This window comes from Arctopsyche grandis, chromosome 4 (genome assembly GCF_051622035.1).
Source record: "Arctopsyche grandis isolate Sample6627 chromosome 4, ASM5162203v2, whole genome shotgun sequence".
In the NCBI taxonomy this organism is placed as follows: Eukaryota; Metazoa; Arthropoda; class Insecta; order Trichoptera; family Hydropsychidae; genus Arctopsyche; species Arctopsyche grandis.
The window spans coordinates 7,403,229-7,429,440 of NC_135358.1; the positions used below are offsets into that span (position 1 = coordinate 7,403,229).

Below are 26,212 nucleotides of genomic sequence, written 5' to 3' on the forward strand. Positions count from 1 at the left end.
TATTCTTTGTAATTGTCAATGGGAGCGAGTTTATGAGTGCAAAGATGTTAATTTGGCCCTCTCTAATTTCTATGACATTATATATTCTATTTTTAATGATTGTTTTCGGTTGAAAGGATTAGTGACGAGTAAAAGGATTTATCCGCCTTGGTTTACTAAAGAAATTATTAATCTCTTAAAAAGTAAATATGAAACACATAAACTCTGGAAGAAATCGAGCAATCCTCTTATCTTAAATAATTTCCGTATTTTACGTACGGAAATTAAGAAATTAATTAATAATGCATATAATGTTTATGTAGCTGATTGTGAAAGTTCCATAGTTAAAAACCCTAAGAAATTCTGGAACTTCATCAATTCTAAACGTGTAAATCGTGTAAAGTCGACCATTATGTACAATGATTCTGGATTGTTAGAGGGTGATCAAAACATTGCTAATGGATTTGCCGACTTTTTTAAATCAGTTTTCAATAATCCTACTGATTCCATGGAACCTACCAATGACTCGGAATTTACTTTCCCCACTTTAGCGATTAATCATCTTGACTCTTCCGATCTGAAATATGGCTTTCTAAAGTTAAAAAATATTTATTCTTCCGGTCCTGACTCCATCCCTAATTACATCCTAAAAGGATGTGAGGTTAGTCTCTTAGAACCTTTAAAATTCATTTTTAATTTAATTCTAAGGAACTCTTCATTCCCCAATTTATGGAAATGCTCTAAAGTAACTCCTATTCATAAGAAGGACGATAAATCTTGTGTAAGGAACTACAGACCAATAACTATCTTGTCAGCGCCAGCCAAAATGTTTGAGGTAATATTACACAGATACATTTTTAATCACTTTCAAAGTATGCTCATTGATCAGCAGCATGGCTTTCGTCCGGCCAGATCAGCCATTACCAACTTGTTATGTTTCTCTAATGACATAACCAGCACTTTGGATTGTAATAATCAAATGGATGTAATATATACTGATTTTGAGAAGGCGTTTGATAAAGTTGATCATAAAATTTTGGTTAGTAAATTAAGTTTTATTGGATTTACTTATAATCTTGTTGGTCTTTTTATTTCTTATTTACAGGATCGACGTCAATTCGTTAAGTTTGGGAGTTGCTTTTCTTATGAGTATGTTGCCACTTCTGGGATTCCCCAAGGATCAAATCTTGGCCCTTTATTATTCCTAATATTTATCAACGATATTCAATCTTCTATTCACCATTCTAAATTTTTATTATATGCGGATGACTTAAAAATCTATAAGAGAATAATTGATTTACCTGACGCTCTTTATTTGCAAGAGGATTTGAATTCTATTTATGAATGGGCTAATGTTAATAAACTTCCCTTCAATATCCTAAAGTGTCGGGTCATTTCTTACTCTCGTTCTCGTTCTCCTATTAAATATCCGTATAAATTTCATGATTCTCTTCTTCAGAGAGAATTATTTATATCTGATCTGGGAATAGTCTTCGAAAATAGTTGGAGTTTCAACATTCACATTGAGAATATCTGTGATAGGGCAACAAAAATCCTTGGATTCGTAATCCGTAATTCGTCCGAACTAGGGCTCACTGCCATTCGTCTCTTATATTGTACATTAGTTCGCAGTGTGCTCGAGTTTGGCTCCATTATATGGTCTCCCTATCAACTTCGTTACTCTCTAATGTTGGAACGAGTCCAAAGGAAATTCCTTAGATTTTTATATCTGAAGACATTTGGATTTTATCCATATCTGTTCCCTAGTGCCTTTGTCTTGGGATCTTTGGGTTTCAACTCCCTGGCAAAGAGAAGAGATTTATTTCTTGGGAAACATTTCGTAAAATTACTTAGAGGAGAGATTCACAATCCCACTATCCTGGAGAAACTAAAATTCTGGGCCCCGGAAAATCGTAGAGTTTTAAGAAAACATGATATATTTTTACCAATTAGGGCTAAATCAAACGTGCTCATGAACTCCCCCCTCTCGAGAGCTGTTCGACTCCTTAACTTACTGGCACATTACTTGGACCTATTCGATGCCAGTTATGTTGAGTTGGTGGAACACATCCTAAATAGCACGATATAAATTTTTCAATCTTATTTCTTTGTTTTTATTTTGTGTACATATTTTTTACTTGATTTTTATTATTTTTTATGATGTTTTTTTTTTATTTATGATTTTTATTATTTTCTTATGTTTTTTTTTATTTATGATTTTTATTATTTTTTTTATGATGTTTTTTTTGTAATTTTTATGATTTTTATTATTTGTATTAAAATCACATTGACGCTTTGGGGCAACCTGTCAAGTCTCTGTGGTATTGATTTTTTAAAATAAATAAATAAAATAAATAAATAAATATATATATATATATATAAATATATATATATATATATATATATATATATATATATATATATATATATATATATATATATATATAAATATATATATATATATATATATATATATATATATATATATATATATATATATATATATATATATATATATATATACATTTGTAAAATAAAAATAAAATTAAGATAAACAAATGTCAAAAGAAGATTTTAATCGTTGATGAAATCATTAAAATTTCATCAGAATCATCTGTCAGATCGACGTGATGACATCTAGGTATTTACGCGCGCATTCTCGCAACTTTTGTGCAGACTTCACAAGTTTCATAGTTGAGCAGTTATAACATGTACTTTTTCACACTATATCAATATTTAAATCGCTTTTTTGGACATGGACAAAATAAATTCATCTAATTCATGTCGGGAACCTTTTTCGAACAAAGAGGAGAAAATTTGCGAGCCACATTATATTCTTTTCGAAATATTTTAACAATTAACTTAAAATTGCAAAATTTTATTTGGATTAAATATAAGATTTGAGATCTTTCGATGCATTTGAATGTCTTCAAATCTATTCAAAAGTGATTTTCAAACGATATGTTATTAAAATTGCAATATATGTATGTATGCATTTCCTTGGTAATACATTCTAAATGTAATCAATTACTGGAACTTTTGAAACGCAATAGATCCGAAATATTATACGATAAATAAATCGAACAAATTTAGAAAATGTGGACAAAACATAAAGTTTATGACAAAAGTCACTCGTATACGAGCCGTTATAATTAATAGTGGCATAAGTCCACTTTTCTTCATTTCGAGAAATATCTCGCAAAACAATATATGTAATGTTTTGCATCTTATAATATTTAAAAATATTCGTGGCTTTTGATACGTTTATTCTGCTTATTCAAGATTATAGACATATCGAATTAAAATAAGTGATAAAAATTTGTGAATCAAGTCAAACAGAAATAGTGTTTTTGGAACTGAAAATTGGACTTTCAAATATAACGGCTCATACATATGTACATATTTATAAAATTATCTACAGTGACATCAGCATTAATACAAGTATTAACTAATAAAAACAAATATAATACATAATATAAGTTGGTGATATTAAGAGCCACAGTTTATAATGGAAAGAGCCCCCATTTCCCAACTTCTGATCCAATTTCGTTAAAATCATTCGAGCTGGTTTTCATCATAAAACAGACTCTCACAATAATAGGGTCGAATTTTATTGCTATTCAAATAAATTTAATGTTATGCCATACAATGTTTACGTATAACCTTAATTAATCAATTTAATGTTTAAATAATTTATTTCGTCTCGGAATACATACACGTCCGGTACGAACCGGTACGGATTGGTGACACGTTGTCGTCCTCATTTGACTAATCCTGACGAACGAGTATCCTGCCCGAATAATCGGATTATCGTCGTCCTTCATATTCGGCCCCTTCTTAACAATAATCCAGGAACATGAACGGTGACATGTTCTGCCAAATGTTAACAACCACTGTGCGTAAGTCGGAGAGCTTTACATATTCCGGAATTAATTTTTACTACACATACCTGCAAGGTACAGCATATTATACATCTGTGTATATGTATACGCTGAATATCAAATTAATTTACAATGCGCATATTCTATTGCGTTCTCAGTTAGTACTCCATGATATGATCCCAATTACGATACCTATTACCATAGGAAAACCCATCATCCCGAGTCCAAATGATGATATTTTAAGAACGATTCCTATTAAGAGGGCTGGACCCCAGCGCCTTGTCCATACAAACGTATTAGACTTCTCCCTTCCTCAATTATGGCACTAGAGAAATTATTTTTTAATATACTATGGATATCCACCATAGGCATGTTTTCATTTTTTTTTTGTGATTAATTGATTTTTGATTTATTTGATTTTTTGATTAATCAAAAAAATAGAAAGATGCCTATGGTGGATATAAATAGCATATTAAAATATAATTTCTCTAGTGCCATAATTGAGGATGGGAGAAGTCTACTACGATTGTATGGACAAGGCGCTGAAGTCCAGCCCTCTTAACATTCTATAAGAATTCTTCATCCCACAGTTTAATACCCGGATTTTTAATGTCTCCAGAAACACTTATATTCCGAGTATTATTTCCTAATCTTGCTGTTAACTCTGAATTGAACTGGGTTGAAACTACTATTGATCTTGGGGGTTGTTTTTCAGAGTGACCTCAGGTTCTCCGATCACATTGATTATGTGTGTTGTTAAGCTTCAAGGATAGCAGGGTTTGTTTTTTTGCAATTCCCAGAATTTCTATAATCTTGTTGTTTTGAGGCTGTCGTAGAATGCTCTGGTAGGAAGTATCATGGAAAACGCATTTATGATCCGGAGTCCTTCTGCCAAAAGTCAGTATATTAAGCTTCAGCTTATCCAAAAACGCTTTCTCCGTCTTCTTTATAAGGAACAGTATGGGACTTTCCCATATTTATTTCCTTTTTTATCGATATGGTCGGCCACACTTTTCTTGAACACATGAAAAGTGTTACCCTAATCAAGTTCTTTTTTTCTACATTTCAAGGTTTTGTCTCATGCCAGTCTATTCTGGCGAATATTGGCCTTTATGCTCCGGAAAGTTTTATCTGGACCCGCCATCGTCCCCTATTTCATATTCCTCAAGCAAGAACCGCGGCATATTCTAATTCTCCCATTCCTTAAGGTCTCCGTTTTTTAAACTCACTGGATGGTGCCATTGACATTTTTCATATATCTTTTCATTCGCTGCACCGCTTCCTCGGCTACGAGGGTCGCGACCAACTAGACTTAAGTTAATTTTTAACTGTTAACTTGGCTGTTTTTAACAAATTCACCGTCAATATATTTATATTTATTGTAAGAATTATTAATGACATATATGTTTTATTCCATTTTGTTCTGTTATTAGTCTATTTAGTGCACTCGTCGCTTTGGAGTTATCTTTTAAGCGAGTGTGCATGATTAATCGATAAAAAATTTATTACAAATATTTTGCATTCATCTTGTACTAGAGAAAGAATGTTCAAGTCCTGGGAATTAAAGGAACGACACAGAGCTCTATAGCCGGATATTGAAATAGCCCGGGTATTCAAAAACACCGATACATACATAAGAGCATAGAAAAACATTCAGAGAATTCTTAAGCTAATCTAAATTGAAATTTTCTGTGGTATTTACAAATAAATACGATATTTGAATAATTTATATGTTTCGATTGTAATTAATCAAGCGCAGAACGTTTTCGGAATACAATTTCCATAACGAGGCGGCGTCGTAAATTTTCGCCGAATTTTCCCTTTCCGACTGTTGAAAAATTAATATGAAAAGGTCTTAAAAGTCGCTTCGTACTAATTTACCAGGTTCCAATTTTTGCCCAAATCTCCAGCACTGTATATTTTCCACAGTAATATATTTTAGCCCACTTTAAACCGGCCAGACTTATTTACGACTATGATTTGCATATTTGCCGCCCAGCGATCTATTCGACTCTTATGAAAAAAAAATTAAAAACAAACGCAAAACAAATAAAAAGCGGATACACTGACAGCGCGATTTGTCAGGGGTTCCGGATAAAAACCGGTTAATGCTAATCGACTACCGGAAACGGTTCAACCGATGTATTGCCTAAGGAAATACGAGCTTTCAGCCTTTTTCACATATGGTTGGATACATTACATAATAAATGAACCGTTTTAAAAAAATAACAATACAAAAGAAATCGTCATACTTGAAAAATAAATTCATAGCCTTCAGGCAAATAAGCGAATGTATTTGAAAATTTTCGGAAAAATCATTTCTTTTGGTACAACTTACATATGTACAAATTTATGTATGTATAGTAGTGTCATCCAATTTCCACAACAACGCCTTTTCAACATACATAAATATCGTCTAAAGATCCGTTTATGCATATTATTAACAGCTTGGCACAGCACTGCACGGAAAATACTATTTCTAATCACACTATACAGCACCACTCAATTTCAGCGCGTTCATACTTGTTTTGGACGAGTGCAAGGCAAATTCGGCTCACATATACAATACAGAGTGCATATTGAATTTTGAGTCAATATTGTCACAATATGACGTTTCCAAAAGTATTCATATACACATGTCAGCACTTATCGAAACGTATCAAGCAAACCGATTCTGCTTGATACGTTTCGGTGACGTGTACTACTTTATAATATGAAGAGATCGTGTCGGTTACTGCTGTTTTGATCACAAGAAAATATGAATGTGTTTTTATATAATGTACTAAAAAATAGTTTTCGTACTGCTGCTTACGTGAAGGTACTAATATATACATATATAATAAATATCCCTGGAAATAGGATTTTTCTTACATACGATGTTCGATAGACTTTTCACCGGGTCCAATTTATCATAAAATCATGTATGTACGTATCTATCATTACGACCCAAAAGCATACCATTTGATTTTTTGACCATGTTTTTCTGCAAATAATCCAAATACACATTGCTTGATTTTTTATTAATACATTTAATGAGTTTCTGGAACTTGAAAATTTGAACAAAAGATTTCCAGAAAACCTTGAAAACCGATATAATATAGCACTGTTTATGTTTATATTTATATATGTAAGTATGAATTATAGAATTTCGATAAGGCGAATTGAATTTTTTGTTGATTTTTGCGAGCTTTTATAAACATATATACGTTTATCTGGAATCGTGAGATATTTCATGATAGTTTTACGTGCTTTGTTTCTTTTCAGACAGGTCTGTTCAAGTAGGGGCTACACCCAGGAGAATTTCGACAGCGACCGCAGCTACCTGATGGATGGGTGAGTTTGGCAAACTTGACTTTTTTCTTATTTTTCACAACAGCGAAATTGAGTTTTATTATAAAAATAGTCGAAAATATCTCATTCTCACCGCGCTAAACTTCTCAAGACTGAAATTCATCTCAAAAGTAAACATATTGAATTATTTAAAAGCAATTTTTTCTTACCACAGTATAATATCGTTTGATCCCAATTTCATATTTGCGATGTGTGGATATTATTCCGAAGGACCACTTCCATCCCTCTCGCTATTTTCACCCCTCCCGGGAGGGAGGGGAACGCGCAAATTGGCGAACGCAGTAAATCAAACGTCGGGGCTTTGAATTATCGGAAAAGTAATATGCATGCATTCTCCGTTCACGCCCTTTTCCCAACCATCTTTTCTTTCACAACTCACATCAGCAACTTTTAAGGGATGAGCCGGGGGTGAATACTCACTTCAAGGCGGAGATATTCCGTCTTCGGAGGTCCGTCCGGACCCACACATCGCGATTTGTTCGAAACTTTTGCGCGTCGTGAAGTTTTCCCTTTGAGAAATCATCCTCCCCAAATCTACCCCGTCCCTCTAGTCGTCGCACAAATTATCAACGTTGAATTTTCATCCCCGACGACGGCTTTGCCGTCCTTTGAGTCTGAGCTTTCGAATGAGTTCTGTGTTAGCCTTTTAAAATGGATCGTAAAAGGACTGTCTAAATTTTATAATATACATATGTACTTGTTTTATTTAAATATATAATATAGTATACATATGTATGTATCCATCACATATATATATATATATATATATATATATATATATATATATATATATATATATATATATATATATATATATATATGTACATATTATAATTTCATATTTTGATCAAGTATGTATGTATTTTCATATGTACGTAAGCGATTGCTCTGAGAATACGTGTGACGCAAACGTACAAATATAAAAAATATAATAATCCATTAAGCAAACGACTGTATTTCATATATTTATAATACAAAAATACATATGTATGTATAAAGTATCGGTCTTCGTGACGAGGCAGTATGTTAAACGACAGAAAACGCAAATATCGGAAGGCAGAGATCGAAAATCGAAAGATCTTAAGTCGAAAGATCAAAAAAAAATGGTGCATGGTAAACAGTACATACTCACTTGATTTGCGCGAGCAGGATACAATAGGAACAAGAGGAACAGGCTTTTCCTCCCGTATTAATGTGCGCGCGCAGAATACGGGAGGAAAAGCATGTTCCTCTTGTTCCTGTTGTATCCTGCTCGCGCAAATTAAGTGAGTATGTACCGTTTACCATGCACCATTTTTTTTATCTTTCGACTTGAGATCTTTCAATTTTCGATCTTTGCCTTCCGATATTTGCGTTTTCTGTCGTTTAACATTATGTCTCGTCACGTAGACCCATTTTATATTCATTGTACTAATAATAGGCTCGATGTACTTTCATTGGGTGAATTATTGGGTTACAATTTTTGCCTTCCGATGTTCCTCTTGTTCCTGTTGTATCCTGCTCGCGCAAATTAAGTGAGTATGTACGTGAGTATGTACCGTTTACCATGCACCTTTTTTTTTGATCTTTCGACTTAAGATCTTTCAATTTTCGATCTTGGCCTTCCGATATTTGCGTTTTCTGTCGTTTAACATTCTGTCTCGTCACGTAGACTCATTTTATATTCATTGTACTAATAATAGGCTCGATGTACTTTCATTGGGTGAATTATTGGGTTACAAATTTTAAGTTCATCTGATAACATAGCTGTACCGTTTACCATGCACCTTTTTTTTATCTTTCGACTTTAGATCTTCCGATTTTCGATCTTTGCCTTCCGATATTTGCGTTTTCGGTAATTTCACATTCCGGCCCGTGAGGTAGACCCATATATACTATATAGACCATATTTGATTTAGAAATCTCAATACATAGATATGGCTGGACTACGTATATACAAGCGCGACATGATGTGACGAGACACGACAAACTCTAGTCGAGTAAACTGTGTACGTTCAGCGAGAGTAACGCAATGTGACATGACAGGAATCGAGGAAATTTCATCGCTTACTAATACCACCTATATACTTATTATACATATACTTGAAACATTAGTGCTTTGCACGTTAAAATAATGTAATGAAATATTTTTCAATATAAACCTTGTTTCTTTGATCGTTAAAAAACAGTTTCTTAAATCAGTCTAGAGAACATGCAAACATTCGCCATCCAATGCTAGGTGAAGTTCTCTCCAACACGCTTCTATTCGTCTCTGTTTTAGACAACTATCATCCATATCATCCCTCAATTTTTTCTTATTTCATTTTCGCATCTTCTCCCTGGCTTTTTATGCACTCTTTTAAATTCTCTCAGGTATAATTCAAGCACTTCTACGTAAATTACCCATTTGCAATTTCAATCTCTTTACTATCTCTATTACTTCTCACCCGTGTATTCCGTTTTCTATCTCTTCTCTTTATGCCGAGCATACAGCGTTCCATACTTCTTTTAGTGCATTGGAATTCACTAGTAAGACACGTCATCACGAGTAAGATACATTAATATCTGAAGAATTCAAGAATTTAGTGCTTTATAGATAATTTAAGACATCTCCGAATAGGTTGCATTCCAAAGTGTCAAAATTCATAGCTATAACTAGTCACGTAAAATCACTCAAAGCACTTGCAGATGAACATCACTTTCCAAACAAGATGAATGATTTGTGCGTCCGTGTTCATCTGTGAGCGCCTTGCTCATCCATGTTTGCCCGTGCGCGTTGTATCCTAATTTGTACTGGCCATTACATAATATATTTTTTTAGTTATTATTATAATAAACTAGCTGAACCCGGTTCAGATAGTTCAGCCTAGCATGCGTTGCAATGCCACAATAACGCATGCAATTCCCGTTCCCATTCCCGTTCCTGTTCCCATTCCTGTTTCCGTTCCCGTTCCCGTTAGTACAGTAATGTTAATTTATCGGAAAAACGCAGTTAGCGAACACATTTTAAATTATTCAATTGTTTGTTTATTTTACCCTAACAAAGCAGGTGGAGACGCCAAAACATTTGAAATTATTGCGTTGCAATGAGATTTTTTTTACAGAAACCGTCATGTACATGCACACAATAACTCTTGTAAGTTTCATCGCAATCGGTTGAATGGTATAGGAACGCATACGTGACAGACATTGATTTTTATATATCTATATATATAGATACATTCAAAATTGACAAAGAATTATAATAAATTATTGACCGCTGTGACATGAAAATACGTCATACTAAAAAAAACATAAAAAAAAAACAAAAAAACTTATAAAAAAAGTCTTACAAAAAACAACAACTCATTCATCTCATTCAAATAGTTGAATCTATTTGAATAATAGACTCATGAAACTGACCAGTTCATCAATACGACAATCAAACAAGCCCAAATGCTTAACTATCATGTTAAGGAATCGGACAGCTTGTACAAGAGACAAGTTACCAAAAGCAAACTTTCTCGCAACAATAGGTTGGAAATGTCGGCGATGACCTAAAGCTGTACCACATTCATGTGCACAAAATTTAAGCTCCAATAAAGTCAAAAGGTTGTCAATACTTTACTTTAAAACTCCAAAGAAGTATTTGGAAATGGCAATGATCCTTTTAGAATATAGGGAGTCAAAGGCTTTTAATACCTTATAAAAAAACTGTGTGAAATAAATACGGGTTATATTCATACTTTCTCTTGTAAAGGTATGGAAGAAACTTTTTTTTAACTCTTTCTATCAAGAGAGAATTTCATTTCGTTGAAACCCCATATGACTCTAATATGCTCCGAACAAGATTTGTATATGTATACAATTCTAATTTAAACAAAATCGTGATTTTGAAAAAACTCTTTGATAGTTTTGCATCGCGTGCAATCACTATTCGCAAACTAATCCAGTGCAGTGCATCGATTTGCATAAACGACATCAGGGTGCGTTTACACCGCGTCGAACAAGGCATATCGGCGTGACTCGCTGACTAATTGAACTAGTTCTGGCGAAAAAGGTATCACGGGTCGAGACCGGTCCTAGGGGGTGGTTCTCTGATGCAATTACCGACCTAATTGGGGTGGCGTGGTCGCAGACCGTGGAATTACCTCTGTATTGACCGCCATATAGCATTACGTCCAGACCGTTCGCCGCCATAAATATGGACGTAAACGGATCGAGACGCGATTTTTTGACTCTGGTTGCAGCGAACTGTGTAAATTTATATTGCGATAATAGAATGGGGTATGTGGTGGTAGTTGTGGTAGATATCGACGGCGCCCCGGGGCGGAAACCTCATCATTCTACACTATTATGTGAGCATGAGCGTATGCGCATTTAATGGACTGCGAGAGAGCATCTTGTGCGGAACTGAATGCTTTATTAAGTTGCCCTCAGGACACGTTTTACTACTTCGATTTATAAATGTCGACGATAAAAGCTTTTGCCGTGACAAATTTGTGACCAGTTGTCGAATTGGCTGTCGTATGATTTAAAAGTTGCCTTTTGTAAGCGTGCAAGCGTGCATGCATATCCGATATCTCCAAATAATATAAAACAAATTCCTAAAATAATTCAAAACACATCTTTGTATACTAACCTGAAAAAATGACAGAACAGAAATAATATTCCGATAGTCACAAAAACATAATATTCCGATACTAACAAACTCACCAGTAGATTGTACGACAGAATCACTAATAACCATACTAATACACCTGTTAAGAGTCTCGGTGATTACAACGAGATGTTTATATCCTTCATCTATAAACACAGATTATCGAAATACAATCGTGGATTGTATAGAATCCTTAGTTAATGTTGTGTATAAAATGTATTATGAGAATTTTAAATAGGTTTTTTAGGTTAATTTTGCTATTGTGCTTTTCATTAACATTAAAATAAGATAATACTATAATTACTTACAAAAGAATAAAATTGTAAAATAGAAAATGATCGATAAATCAGCAGCTATTAAAATATATAAATAATGTATTTATTGTGAACATAATTTATTAATAATAAAAAGCATTTCGAAATCAAAAAAATGCATACTCAATATGAATACACTTTACAAATGTGTTTATTATCTGCCATGATTTGAAATTGATACTTTTTCTGATCTACATTCTTCTTAAGAAAATATAAAGTAACAAAATGATAATATTATTTTAAACAAACAACTAAAGGTCGTCTTTTCATTTCTCCTTATTCTACGTACATATCCTATCCTATTTCTCTATCCATTTCCTTTGGGAAACCCTTTCTGAACTATATCCTAAATAGTCTTTATGTCTTTTTCTCAAAACAAAATTCTAACCATTTTCATTCAAACTCTTGCTGGTTTTTTTTTCTGGAAATCCAGCATTTTTTGCGAATGTAACAGGGTAGCATATTTTTATAATAATCAACAAATACGAGATGCAATAAGCTCAAATTTGCGAGTTGCCATTTTGTTGGGAGCGTTTCAACAATGAATAAGATATATCGGCAAACTCTTTTAGCAGACGATCGACCTTGAATCAAATATATCCAAGGTCTGGTTTGGTTTAAAAATCTTTAAAAATAAACATCAAACCAATCGAATATGAATTTTTGTATTTCCGCAGAGACTATTCAACGTAGCAGAGACAATTCAATCTTTACTAAATTTGACCCCTTAAATTCGAATATAACATTGATTTTTATTGTTTTCTTTTCGTTTATGAGATAAAATCATTTAAAAAAATTCACAATTTTTACAGATCTTTGGCTTATGTGGCTTTTAACTCAAAATCTAGTATTCCTGTGTTAAAAGAGTATATAATGTGATTTTTATAGGTTTAAAAAATCCTGTAATTAATTATCTAGCCAATTTTAATAGTCAAAAATGTACTTTTTTCTTAAATATTTTTTTACCTAACCAAAAATCTGTGAAAATTGAGCATTTTTAAACAATCTTACCTCATAAAAGAGAAGAAACCACCAAGAATCATTGTCATATTCAAATTTAGTTGGTCAAACTGAGTAAAATCTGATTATTCTCCGTTCCGGTAAGTAAAAGATTTACAGTAACAGTAAAAGTTTTGTTGTTCAGTGATATTTATGTATTCATTTCAGTTTGGTCATATCATATAGTCTGAAATAACCAATCAAAGTTTATTCAACATGCACCTTATATTCTTGACTCTGTGCTTTGAAGTTTACTGCATGCAATATAAGCATACAACAATTGCATACATCTGTTCAAACAAGATCGAGTGTAATGCGTAATAAAAACTCCAATAAGACTTTCACCACTTACTTCTCATTTATTTTTCTCCTCGTCGGATGCAGCATAATTCCAAAGTGCACCAGATAGATATATAGCACGCCACGTGCAATTAATGCCTTTCCTTCCCTTCGTTCCTTTCATTTCTAATTTGGACGATTCCGCAGCACCGTTATCGCAATTGGCCTCTCCCGTCGTTCGTTCGTTTTAAAATCTGCAGTCTTTTTCCAGCCTACAAACGCCCCAACGCCAAAAAGCGCACATTCGTTTAATTCGAGAGCTGTCGTGATTTATTCGGGGGTGCGAGATGAAGGGGTGAATAATTTAAATGGCCTCAAACTGATGGACAATGCGACAGTTTTATTGGCGGAACGAACGAGCGTCACGTTGCATCCAATGCGATCGATATGCATACAGTTGCATGACTTAATAGTATGTCTGCATACGTAACTACTTGCCGTTCCATTTTTTATATTAAACGTTTCCATATAAGCCTTCATTTTCTACTTTCGTTTTATACGTGAATCAATAATACACACACAAAAAAAATTGTATACATACAAAACGTCGCGGTTATTGTAATGACAAATGCCCATTATTTCGGTTGGCGTTCGCGTGAGCAATTTCGACCACTTTGTCGTATTAAAAAAGAATCGATCGTCAGTTTTACTATACACGCCTAAATACAATTGGCTGTAATGATTCTGGAATCGTTTCATTCCTTCCGGCATAATGGATATCCGAGATTGTGTCGTTCAAATAATATAATCGAATGAATCGCCGAAGAGATTTTAAAATTCGAATCCGAAATAATCTGATAAGTGGTTTTATACTCTCCCTCTCATTCTCTTAATCCACTTTGCATTTTTTTTACGTATTATACTTATATGTATACGTTGTGCATACCCCGGGTCATTCTCACTTGTGAATGTATTTTATATTGAAAAAAAATAGGGAGAACGCGAGCTGTCGAAGTCCCCCATCGAATACTCCGATACTCGAATAATTCTGCTAACGATCATAAAAGTAATTGAATTTTTAAACCCTCTCATTATTTTTGAATTGTATCCTCGTAATGAGTGCTTCAACGATATTTAAACTGAACGAGTGAAATATTTATTTTTTTATTATTAAATATTGTAACGTAGAAAAATGAGAGAGAGAGTATCCACTGTCTGAGTGTATTCCTAGGTGAAAAATAGAGACCCCGGATTAGGCTAACGGAACTCAGTAAGTGCCCAAACAAAGGATACGCTGGAGCTCTCACAGAACAATAGATTCATAAATGGATCGGGGAAGCTGTGGTGTGCAACTAGTCCTTTATAAGGAGGTGCAAACGGTAGATGAGATGATTATGGAGTGAGCAGTGGATCCGTGTGGACCTCTTGAACCACTGTATAAATGCTGTGAAGCGACTTTGGCTGTTCATTTGGATCCGGAACCCACCCCTACGCAACAATATAAAAAAATAAAATAGCTTGAATTTGATTTTTGTAAAATTTTCACCAAATGTATATGTATAATGCATCTCATGTCAATTTTTATTAAATTATATTTTCTTTTGACCATTGTCTATTTTCCATCATTTTTGATACATGTAAATTTTTATATAAAAATTCACTGAATAATATTCACAGCGGGAGAAATAATTTTACCACTTACAAACCTACATGTGCTAAAAAAAAAGCTAGCTACTGTGCTGGACGCCAAGCGTCCAGTTAAAAATGTGTGTTTTAAGTTAAAATAATGAAAAATCTGCGTGGGAAACTATTGCAATTAGCAATAAAAGTATTTTATTGGGTCTTAAAATTCAAATAATATAAAATAAAAAATAATGAATGGAGTAGAGCCGTCATTCCTAATTAGATATCATTCTAACACTGACCGATGACCGCAGCGTACTGAATTTTCCCCCTCTCTTGCATCTGTGAGGCATGTGTACAAAGGCGTCCCACAAAAATAATCATTTCTGTTTATATTGATCAATTTACTAGTGACACAATTTGAATGATGAGGAATGCTTGTGCTGAAACCACATTTTTCCAAGTGTAAGCAATATTAGTACAGTCTCATGTGAAGAATGAATATAGTGTAGCGTTGCATAGGGAGACGCCCCGTGGACCGGTGACGTCATGGTGACGCCGACCAATGGTGGAGTCGGGCGTTGTGGCCAATGGCTACACCCGACTCCTTGACCAATGACTGTACTTGTTGACGTGTCATAAACGTGTATGCGCTGAGCGCTCTATGATATAAGAACGGTACGCTCTCGATCGGTGGCATTCGGATCCTGACCTCCACCGGACGAGCAGCAATAAAGAACTGGAACCTGCCTGCGTGTTTTCTTGTACCTCGACCTGACTCCACTTACCTTTGAATACTCTTCACTGGTGTCAGAAGTGGGATCTACATGGTTGAGACAAGGAGCCACAAAGGTGCGGATTCGGGGTCTTCATCGCTGCCGGAAGAAATGGAGCCGAATCGAGAACAAAGCCCTGGGGAGCCGAGCAACGGAGGACGGAGACGGGAGGAGCAGAGGAGCCGGGTGTCGAGGAGCCGGGTGCCAAGGACACCGGAACCGAGCTACAAGGAGCTAAGCCAGGGAATGGCGAGCTGCCAAGAGCAGGTCCAGTCCCTGCAAAACACCTTCGCCACGTTTTTGCAGTCCTGGGAGAAGTCTGCGACACCAACGCAGCCGAAAGCCGACGTACATCCAGAACCACCGAGGAGATCAGAGGTATGTTACGAGGACAGGCGGACCACACAGCGAGACACGTACGGGGTGCGGCAACATTCCCACCGGTACGAATACACCACGTTCGACGGTACTGAACGGTGGAAGGACTTCCTCAACCACTTCGAGTTTGCTGCACGGCTGAACAAGGAGACGACGAACCTGGAGGACCGACTGTGCTGCCAACTCCGAGGTGCGGCCGCCATTTTCGCCAGTCAGCTGCCATCGACGCTGAGCTACGACGAATTGACGGAAGAGCTGGCACAACGTTTCAGAAGACAGGGCACACCGATTGCATGCCATGCGGCAGCGGAACAGAGAAGATGGAGTGCGGAAGAACCAGCCGCGGACCACGTAGACGCGATACGAGCCCTCTGCGAAGACATGCTGGAGGGCGTCCACACGAACGCCGAAGCAGTCGAACGCATGACCGTGTGCATAGCGGCGAACTCCTTCACGTACCCCAGTCTACGGGCCAAACTTGGCGCGCTCCGGATCACCCCGACTACAGCGGACGTGATAACCAGAGCCGACGCAACACGACAAGCCGTCATCTTCGAAGCGAAGGAACAACGGTCGGCACAACCAACGTCGAGAACAGTACGTCCCGACGCGGGAGCGTTCAGACCATCTCGACCGGCCGTGCGACCCCCACGATGGGTGTCATCGGACCAGACAGCGCGACCAGCCACTACCACTCCAACGTGTTGGAACTGCGGACAAACGGGACACATTAGCCGGTTGTGCCGCAAGAAGAGGGTCCGGAAGCTGGAGCCAACGAACGACGAGGATGAAGACGACGAGGAGGAGGCGGCTTCGGGAAACGAGCAGTGATCGGCCTGTTACGGGTCAGACCGATCACCGGTGCACGCAAAACACCCGGAGTGAACAAACTGGACGGCAGCGGCACGGCCGGCTCGTTTGTCGTGAAAGGAGAGATCGGAGGCGTGCCGTGTCGAATGGTGGGGGACACCGGGGCGTGCATCACGGTGATCAACCCGGAACTGTTCGCGAAGATCTCTCCTAAAGATTACACCGTCGTGAAGGGCCATTACAGCAGAGCGCGGCAAGCGGCGGGCCAAACCATCAAGATCCACCGATGGATACGGGTGACCCTTAATCTGCAGGGCGAAAAGTTTCCGTGGAACGTAGCGGTGGCGGATATCCAGGATCCCATATTGTTGGGACTGGACGCACTGAGACATGTCCGAGCTACGTTCGAGTTGGGCGGAGAGGAGAAGTGTATCATCAGGGGCGTGCAACGCGAGAAAGGCAAGAAAAATGCTCCTGCTGTCAAGAGCATCCGCGGGGAAGTACCCCACCCGAAGATCACGGCGTTACTCGAGAGGGCCGATATTATGCCAGAAGAGAAACGGCGCCTCGAGACCATGATTCGGGAAAATCGGAAAGCGTTCGCCCGGGACGAGAAGGACCAAGGAAGGACCACCAAGGCGGTCCACACCATCGACGTGGGAGACGCGAAGCCGATGAAACAGCCGCCGAGAAGGATACCGCTAGCACGGAAAGAGGAAGTACGCGCTATGATCGACGACTTACTGAAGCAGGGCGCGATAGAACCGGGGCACGGGCCGTGGGCGTCACCGGTAGTTCCGGTCGCCAAAAAGGACGGGTCGCTAAGGATGTGCGTGGACTACCGGAAACTGAACACCGTCACCAAAATAGATTCACACCCCATCCCGAGGATCGACGACACTTTCGACCAGTTGAACGGAGCGAGCTATTTCAGCACACTGGATCTGCAGAGCGGATTCTGGCAGGTACCGGTCGCCCCGGAAGACCGCGAGAAGACAGCGTTCGTAACAGAGTTCGGTCTGTTTCAGTTCAAAGTGATGCCATTCGGGTTGTGTAACGCGCCAGCGACGTTTGTACGGTTAATGACAAAAGTGGTCGGTGACATAAGCAATGTCCTCGTGTATCTAGACGACATTATCGTGCACAGCAAAACTTACGACGAACACTTGGTGCATTTAAACAATGTGTTCGAACGGATACAGGCAGCCGGCCTTAAATTGAATGCAGACAAGTGTCGATTGTGCTGCCGCGAGGTCGAATTTCTGGGACACCGAGTGTCAGCCGAAGGAATTTCGACAGATCCGAAGAAAGTCCAAACCGTGCGGGACTGGACGACTCCGAAAACACAAACCCAAATGCGCAGCTTCCTGGGACTGGCCACGTACTACCGAAAATTTGTGCGCAATTTCGCCGAGATCGCGAAACCACTCCATCAGCTAACGGAAAAAGGGCGCGAGTTCAAGTGGACACCGACGTGCGAACAAGCGTTCGAAAAGTTGAAAGAAGCGCTGACTACCACGCCAATTATGTCGTATCCCCAGCCGGGAGAGCGATATGTGTTGGACACCGACGCCAGTCAACATAGCATCGGTGCAGTTTTGTCTCAAGTTCAAGGGGGGGTGGAGAAAGTGATCGGGTATTTCAGCCGGACAATGAACAAACCCGAACAAAACTATTGCGTGACCCGAAAAGAACTATTGGCGGCAATTAAAGCCATTCAACACTTCCACCACTACCTATCGGGCTCGAAGTTCACGTTACGAACCGACCACTCAGCGTTAACGTGGCTGAAGAACTTCAAAAGACCGGAGGGCCAGTTGGCGAGGTGGCTGGAAATTCTGGGCCAGTACAACGTGACCATCATTCATCGACCGGGGATAAAGCACGGGAACGCGGACGCACTATCGCGAAGGCCGTGTACGGAAGAGTGTCCCAAATGCTCACGCGCAGAGACAACCGATCAAGAAAACGACTCGGCCCGAACGGAACCAGTAGAACCCGCAGAACCGGAAGCACGAGTAGCCCTCGTAGGGATCTTGCCCAACGAGATGACAAACTCGACGATCGACAAAATCGTCGAGTGGAAGAACGCCGGAACGAGACCACCGTGGGAAACAGTATCTGCTGAGGAGCAGGAACTGAAAATACTGTGGACCCAATGGGACGCATTGGAGGTGGAAGGCGGTAAGCTGTACCGGAGATGGGAGAACACTGCGGGAACACGTCACACAAAGCAGCTGGTGGTGCCGACTGAGAAGATACCCGAAATCATGTGGGAGATGCACAACGCGCCCACGGGGGGCCACTTCGGTATCAATAAAACGTACCGAAACGTGCGCCAAAAATATTACTGGCCGACGTGTCGAATCGACGTCACCCAGTGGTGCGAACGATGCGCACAGTGCGGGGCCCACAACGGACCACACCGAAGGAATCGCGGGGCACTTCAACCGTACCTTTCGGGGACGCCACTACAACGAATGGCAGTCGACATTCTGGGTCCACTCCCGGCCACCGAACGAGGAAACCGATACATACTGGTGGCCATGGACTACTTCACGAAGTGGCCGGAAGCGATTCCACTACCGAACCAGGAGGCAGAGACCGTAGCAGACGCCCTGGTAGAACAAGTGTTCACGCGGCTAGGCGTCCCGAACGAGCTGCACTCTGACCAGGGACGAAACTTCGAGTCGAAGTTGTTCCGTCAGGCACTGGACCGGCTGGGCGTACACAAAACGAGAACAACACCATACCGACCTCAGTCCGATGGAATGGTCGAGCGACTCAATCGAACCATGCGGGCGCACTTGACGAAGTTCGTCAACGACGAGCAGGACGACTGGGACACGCTGGTTCCGCACTTCCTCATGGCATATAGAGCGGCCCAACACGATGCGACAGGAGCATCACCAGCAGCCATGATGTACGGACGAGAACTGCGCATGCCGGCGGACCTACTATATGGGGGCCCTCCACCAGACAGCGAACCTCAAGATCCACACCGATATACCACGAAGTTGACCGAAGGCATGGCCAAGGTACATCGGTTCGCCAGAGCCCACCTCCGGATGCAGAATAGCCGTATGAAGACGCGATACGACGTCCGCAGAACCGAACCGGCGTACGAAACAGGTGACCGAGTATGGCTGTACAACCCTGCCAAGACTCCAGGGCTTTCACCAAAGCTGCAATCGTTGTGGGAAGGACCGTACACCATAGTGACTAAACTTAGTGACGTAGTATATAGGATACGCAGGGAATTCGACGGCTCAAACCGATTAATGGTGGTGCACCTGGATAGACTCGCAAGGTATAAGGCCGTCGAATATTGACTGTAATTGTATGTAGCTGTTTTGTAATTGTAAATTAATGTGTAAATTAATGTGTAAATTAATGTGTAAATTAAGGTGTAAATTGGTGGGTCGATCGGGACGATCTCTCTTAAGAGGGGGGTTGTGTAGCGTTGCATAGGGAGACGCCCCGTGGACCGGTGACGTCATGGTGACGCCGACCAATGGTGGAGTCGGGCGTTGTGGCCAATGGCTACACCCGACTCCTTGACCAATGACTGTACTTGTTGACGTGTCATAAACGTGTATGCGCTGAGCGCTCTATGATATAAGAACGGTACGCTCTCGATCGGTGGCATTCGGATCCTGACCTCCACCGGACGAGCAGCAATAAAGAACTGGAACCTGCCTGCGTGTTTTCTTGTACCTCGACCTGACTCCACTTACCTTTGAATACTCTTCAATAGTTTTAATATATAAACGTTTCTTTATATTATAAGAATGAAAATATTAAGCTATTGAAGTGGTGCTTAAATAATGATAAATTTTTTTGATTTTCGCACATGAAAAATATTTTCAACATTCCTTTTATTATCTTTTACAAATTTCCCATTATATCCCTCGTATTTTTCAATCTTAAGCTCTCTTCAAATTCCGAAATTTTCCGTTTAAAATGTTCCCTAATATTAATATATAATTTAATATAACGATGAATTCCCTGTTTTTGCCTTCAAAATTCTTAGTAGAGTCCTTGAACAGTTTTTGTATACTTATACACAGTATTAAAATGAAGATCTGTGTTTAAAACATGCAATCAAAATTACAAACCAAACCAGTACGTCAACCGGAAATCCAACCTCCCAACAATGAACAGTTGATTTTTCGAGCTCGTAGCCATCAATCATATCCGGTCTTCGTGTCGTCTGCGATAAATCCGGGATTTCGGCGTTATTTTGCGTCCCGATCGAGCTATTTCTCATATAGAAGAGAGCCACTCAGTGTGCGAGTACAGGAATTTGGCCTGGGCCCCTTCTTAAAAATCTAATCGTAGGATGTACGCACTGCATCTCGGGGCTTTATTAAACGCCAAACGAACGGGGGCATTTCTGAGACTACCCCCAATCCCTCACAAGGAATGAGGGTAGGGGTGGGAGGAGATTGGGGTGGTTCTAGGGCAGCCCCCGGGATGTCTTGTAGATGATTGATCGAACGGCAGCAACAGGCGGGCGCGAGCCCCCGAAGGATACCCGCCCACCCCTGATTATAGCGGATTCCAACCCAAAATTTCATTACACTAAATGCAAATAGGGCTTTGTTGCTTCGGATCTAACCCAACATATGCGTCGTCTTATACAGGCTGATCCACGGCTTGTAGTAGATTCTTTATAGAGTGATAGGGGTGGTTTTTTTGGAAGAAATTCATAGATGAAAGTATGTACATATGTAAACAAAATTTGGTATGTTCTCCTGTATAAGGAAGCAAACTATTTTAAAACTGTATAAGGAAGCATTTATAAGCATTATTTGGACATTACTTACGGAGGTAAGTATTATATGTATGTACATACATGTACATAGATATAATACAGAACACGGTAATGCATAGCATGCTCGATACAATACACGGACTTCGATGTTGCATATGTTTACATATAATGATTTTAAAAGGTTTTTACTTCAATCTTATATTCAATGTTAATTCAAAATATATATATTTAAGAAATGACATTTCATATATACATATGTATTTAAATACATATGTATCTATGTATTTATATCGACATAATAACCATTCCGATGCACACACATATAACCATAGTTCTAGTTATGTATATGAAATTCCGTGTTGTAATATTTAATTGCTTTTGATTTAAGTATATATTTTTTCTTGTATTATTTTGTTATATCCTAATTAAGAATTTCTCTCTGGAATTTTCATTTCTAAGGAAAAGTAGTTAGACGATAGGAGGATGACTACTTTTTAACTATCCACTAGTTTGGCCATTATTTCGAAAGAAACTGTCATTGATTTTTTTAAAATGGAAATTGACTTAATATAGCATTATTGAGTATAATCGACATTTTAAAGTGGCGGAAGTCCAATTTTAAATTCCAAAAACACTTTTTCTGTTTGACTTAATATACAAATTGTTATCACTTCATTTAATTCGATATGTTTAGAATTTCTAAATAGCATAATAAACGTATTACAGGCCACCAGATTTTTAAAATATTGTTAAGCGCAAAACATTATATTTACTGTTTTGCGAAATATTTCTCAAAATGAAGAAAAGTTGACTGACATACATAAGTGGTATACATAAGTCGTACATACATATGTATATGAGCCGTTGTATTTCAAAATGGCGAAAGTCCAATTTTCAGTTCTAAAAACACTATATTTCTGTTTGACTTCATTACGAGCCACCAGTGTTTTTAAATATCGTTAAACATTATGTATATTTAATGTTTTGCGAGATATTTCTCAAAATGAAGAATAAGCTTATTGTAAAAAACTAAATGTATATAAGCTTATTGTAAATCATATTAACAATTAGATACAACATAACTTCTTATTGAATAATTATCTCGCAGATAAAACTCACTGAAGAGATATACTTTTAGCAGTGAAATGTCAGATCTGACATATTTGGCCAAAAATCAATATATATCGTGTATTACATTACATAAAGCTAGACGCCAAATTTGAAATTTATATATACATACATATGAGAGTTAAAACTATAAATATTTAAATATTAGAGATAACGAGAACCTATAGAGCAAATTTTATAAAATATAGAGTGAATTATAGGCATTTAAACAATTAAAATCTGATATGGCCATATCACGGCGAAAAGGTTGAAGATAGATTATAGTAGCTTGCCGTCACCGTCATAGACGTCACCGTACCCGAAATTGTGGATATTTGATACGCATTGTATACGATATTTTATCTCCAACGTAATGGCAGACGATACATTAACGTATATTGATGACCAAAATGAGCAATATGGCAAAGTATGAAAACGATCGGATAAGAGATAAGAGATATAAAAATTACCACTAACACGAAAACCGGGTGAAATGCAAAGGAGGTATGTAAAAATAAATGTATGCCACTTTCAATTATAACAGCCCAATTATTCTTGTGAAATTCACGTGAATAATGATCTTACCATTAACAATTAACCGACCAACACTATCAATTAGCGTATTGAATTATCTCACTGTAATATACAGGTGACGCCAATTTGCATCCAAACATATGTACATATAATAAGTACATACGTATTTTATAATCATTAATAAAATTACTTAATTTTGGATTTTCTAATATTTTAATTTGTCTTTTAACTGACTACTTGACAGATCAATATTAATTTGTAAAATATGGTCATTGCTCTTCTGTTAAATATCCAACCTTATAATAGTGCTCCGCAAGGCTCTAATCTTGGACCCTTGTTTTTAACTTATATATTAATGATATTTACAAACCATTTCCCACTCTTTCTTTTTATTATATGCCGAAGATTAACAACTCTTTTTATCTCCAATGATAACAGAGTGATTTAGATTCTCTAGATAATTGATCTACGGAAATAACATATCCAGCTCAGCATTAATAAGTGCCATATTATCTACTATTTTAGGTCTCGTCAACGACTTCAGTTTTCATACAGAATCTTTCATTCTTAAAAAAAATCTTAATAAAATATATTTCGTGGGTTGATTTAAGTATAATGTTACGATTTCTATGATTTTATTTCACATAAGATTGTTATTTGACCGTATGATAAAACCAATCGATTTAGTGCGTTCAACCTGACCTTTCTACCCTCAGGTGACCTTCATATCACCCCTCACCAAATGTACGATACATGCGAATGGTATGTATTTGCGAAATGATGCAGAAAATTCGCGCACGTATTCACGCATCAAATTAAATTCGTATTTATTCGAAAAACTGCATATATAATATAAAAATATATAAAGCAATTGATGCAAAATTTTGAAGTTAACTGACGATCGCCGCGTTAAATGATAAAAGGAATCGTAAAAAAACAGAATCGATTTTGGCCAACGTTCGGAAAAACTAGAGAGCGACTCTTCGGGGAAATTTCATTTGGGAAACAAGACTCGAAAAAATCGTAACGACATCAAAAAAAGTCACAGCTGCAGATGACAATCACTATCGAGACTGAACAAAATCAGTATTGTGATAATAACAATTTTCGCGTTCTTTTTTTATTGGTTTCAATAGTTGTATGGAAAATTTAAAACGAAAATGTCGTCGGTTGCATTGAATTGCAACAATTCGTATAATACGTTTCCAGATACAGTATATATGAGGAAAAATCGAACAATGGAGACTTTTTAATGCACTCAGCGGGGTTTGGATGCACGTTTTTATGACATTGTTTGGAGAGTTTTCAGCAAATGTGATGAGATACGCCGGTCGTCTGCCTCCCATAAATCACGGTGGTTTTCCCATCCCCCACTCTTCTACATCGAGGTTGTTCTTGTTGTTTCCGCAGATTAATACCATTAACTGGTTCGTTCGCGGCGAAAGCACATTTTAACCACACTATCGCACTCGGCCCAGTTATAAAATTTGATTAATCGCCAACGAATGAACTGAATTGCCACCTATACAACCACATAGTGTGTACCTTTATATATGTACCTACATATATTTTTTTAATTTCAATATTGCCGACATAAATCTATTTAATGGTGCGGATTTGTTCGAATAACTACGCCCTGATATGATGTATATTTTTCGGCTGGATATTTAAATGCAATTTGCAATTTTACAATGGAAAATTTATAGCTTTTACGTTCTATGTACATATTTTAAACGCAGAAAATCTCACTTTAGTTTGGAATCGTTTGTAGAAATTAAAATATATGTATATATATACATATACATATAGCCAGCAATATGGCTTAATGGTAGCGTGTATGTTTAGCACCAAGTGATCAGTGGGTTCGATCCGCCATACTGCTGGTTAGATTTGGGGGTATTTATGACTCCAAATCGATCGTTTATTATCAGAGTTTGCCAATTTTATCTAATCATTGTTGAAACGGTTCCTCAAAATTCATTCATTCAAAAAAGTCATCTTTCCTGTTTTCACAAATCTTCTGTATTTATTGTGTGTACATATAATTTGTAAAAATTATGTACAAAATCTAAATCCATAGATATTTCAATGGATTGATTCTGTGATCAATTAATTAATTGCTATTTCGTGTTCTTCAGCTTTTGGAAATACAGTGATTTATGTAATAATAAATGCTGCATTGTTGATAATTAATTGTCCAGGAAGGTGCATTAGGGTCTTCCTGTCAGCTTCCTGGTATATATCTATGTAAAAATAAAAATATATATATATATATATAGATTAGAGGTTAGCATGTAATTCTTTCGATTTCGATTGTTCTATCCCTGGCATTGTTGCTGTCCATACCTTGGATATATGACTCCAAGGTCAATCGTTTTCTTTTGCAGTTTGTAAACTTATCTGATTTCATTGGAAACGGTTCCAACAAATTGGCAATCCTGTCCTATTCTCACAAAATTTGAATTTACAAATGTGATAATTTGTTAATACTAAAAATACTGAAAAAAATTGTCCATAGGTTTCTCTATGATGATTGTTATGTTTTATGATCAATGTTTGTAATTGGCCTTATTAATAGTACCTACTAAAGTTCAAGCCATAAAATAGTTATTTATAGAAAAAAAAAATCAATAGAATGGTCTAGAAGTGCTATTTAAAATCTTAGTGGAATATACTTATATGAACTTAATATACATAATATGTATACGTGAATAAATACAATGATGATAAAGATTTCAATAATAAATATGATCCCGGCTTAAATTAATGTACTTAAATATGTAGGT

The 26,212-nt window shown here is 37.6% G+C and overlaps 1 protein-coding gene across 2 annotated transcripts in view; it reads left to right on the forward strand.

The window, feature by feature from the left end:
• LOC143911227 (CUGBP Elav-like family member 2) overlaps positions 1-26,212 on the forward strand; it is a 605,340-nt gene that overhangs the window by 244,988 nt on the left and 334,140 nt on the right. For both annotated transcript variants that reach the window (XM_077430030.1, XM_077430026.1), the window contains one exon: positions 7,125-7,193. The gene's annotated coding sequence lies outside the window, so the exon portion shown is untranslated. The remainder of the gene's footprint in view (positions 1-7,124; positions 7,194-26,212) is intronic.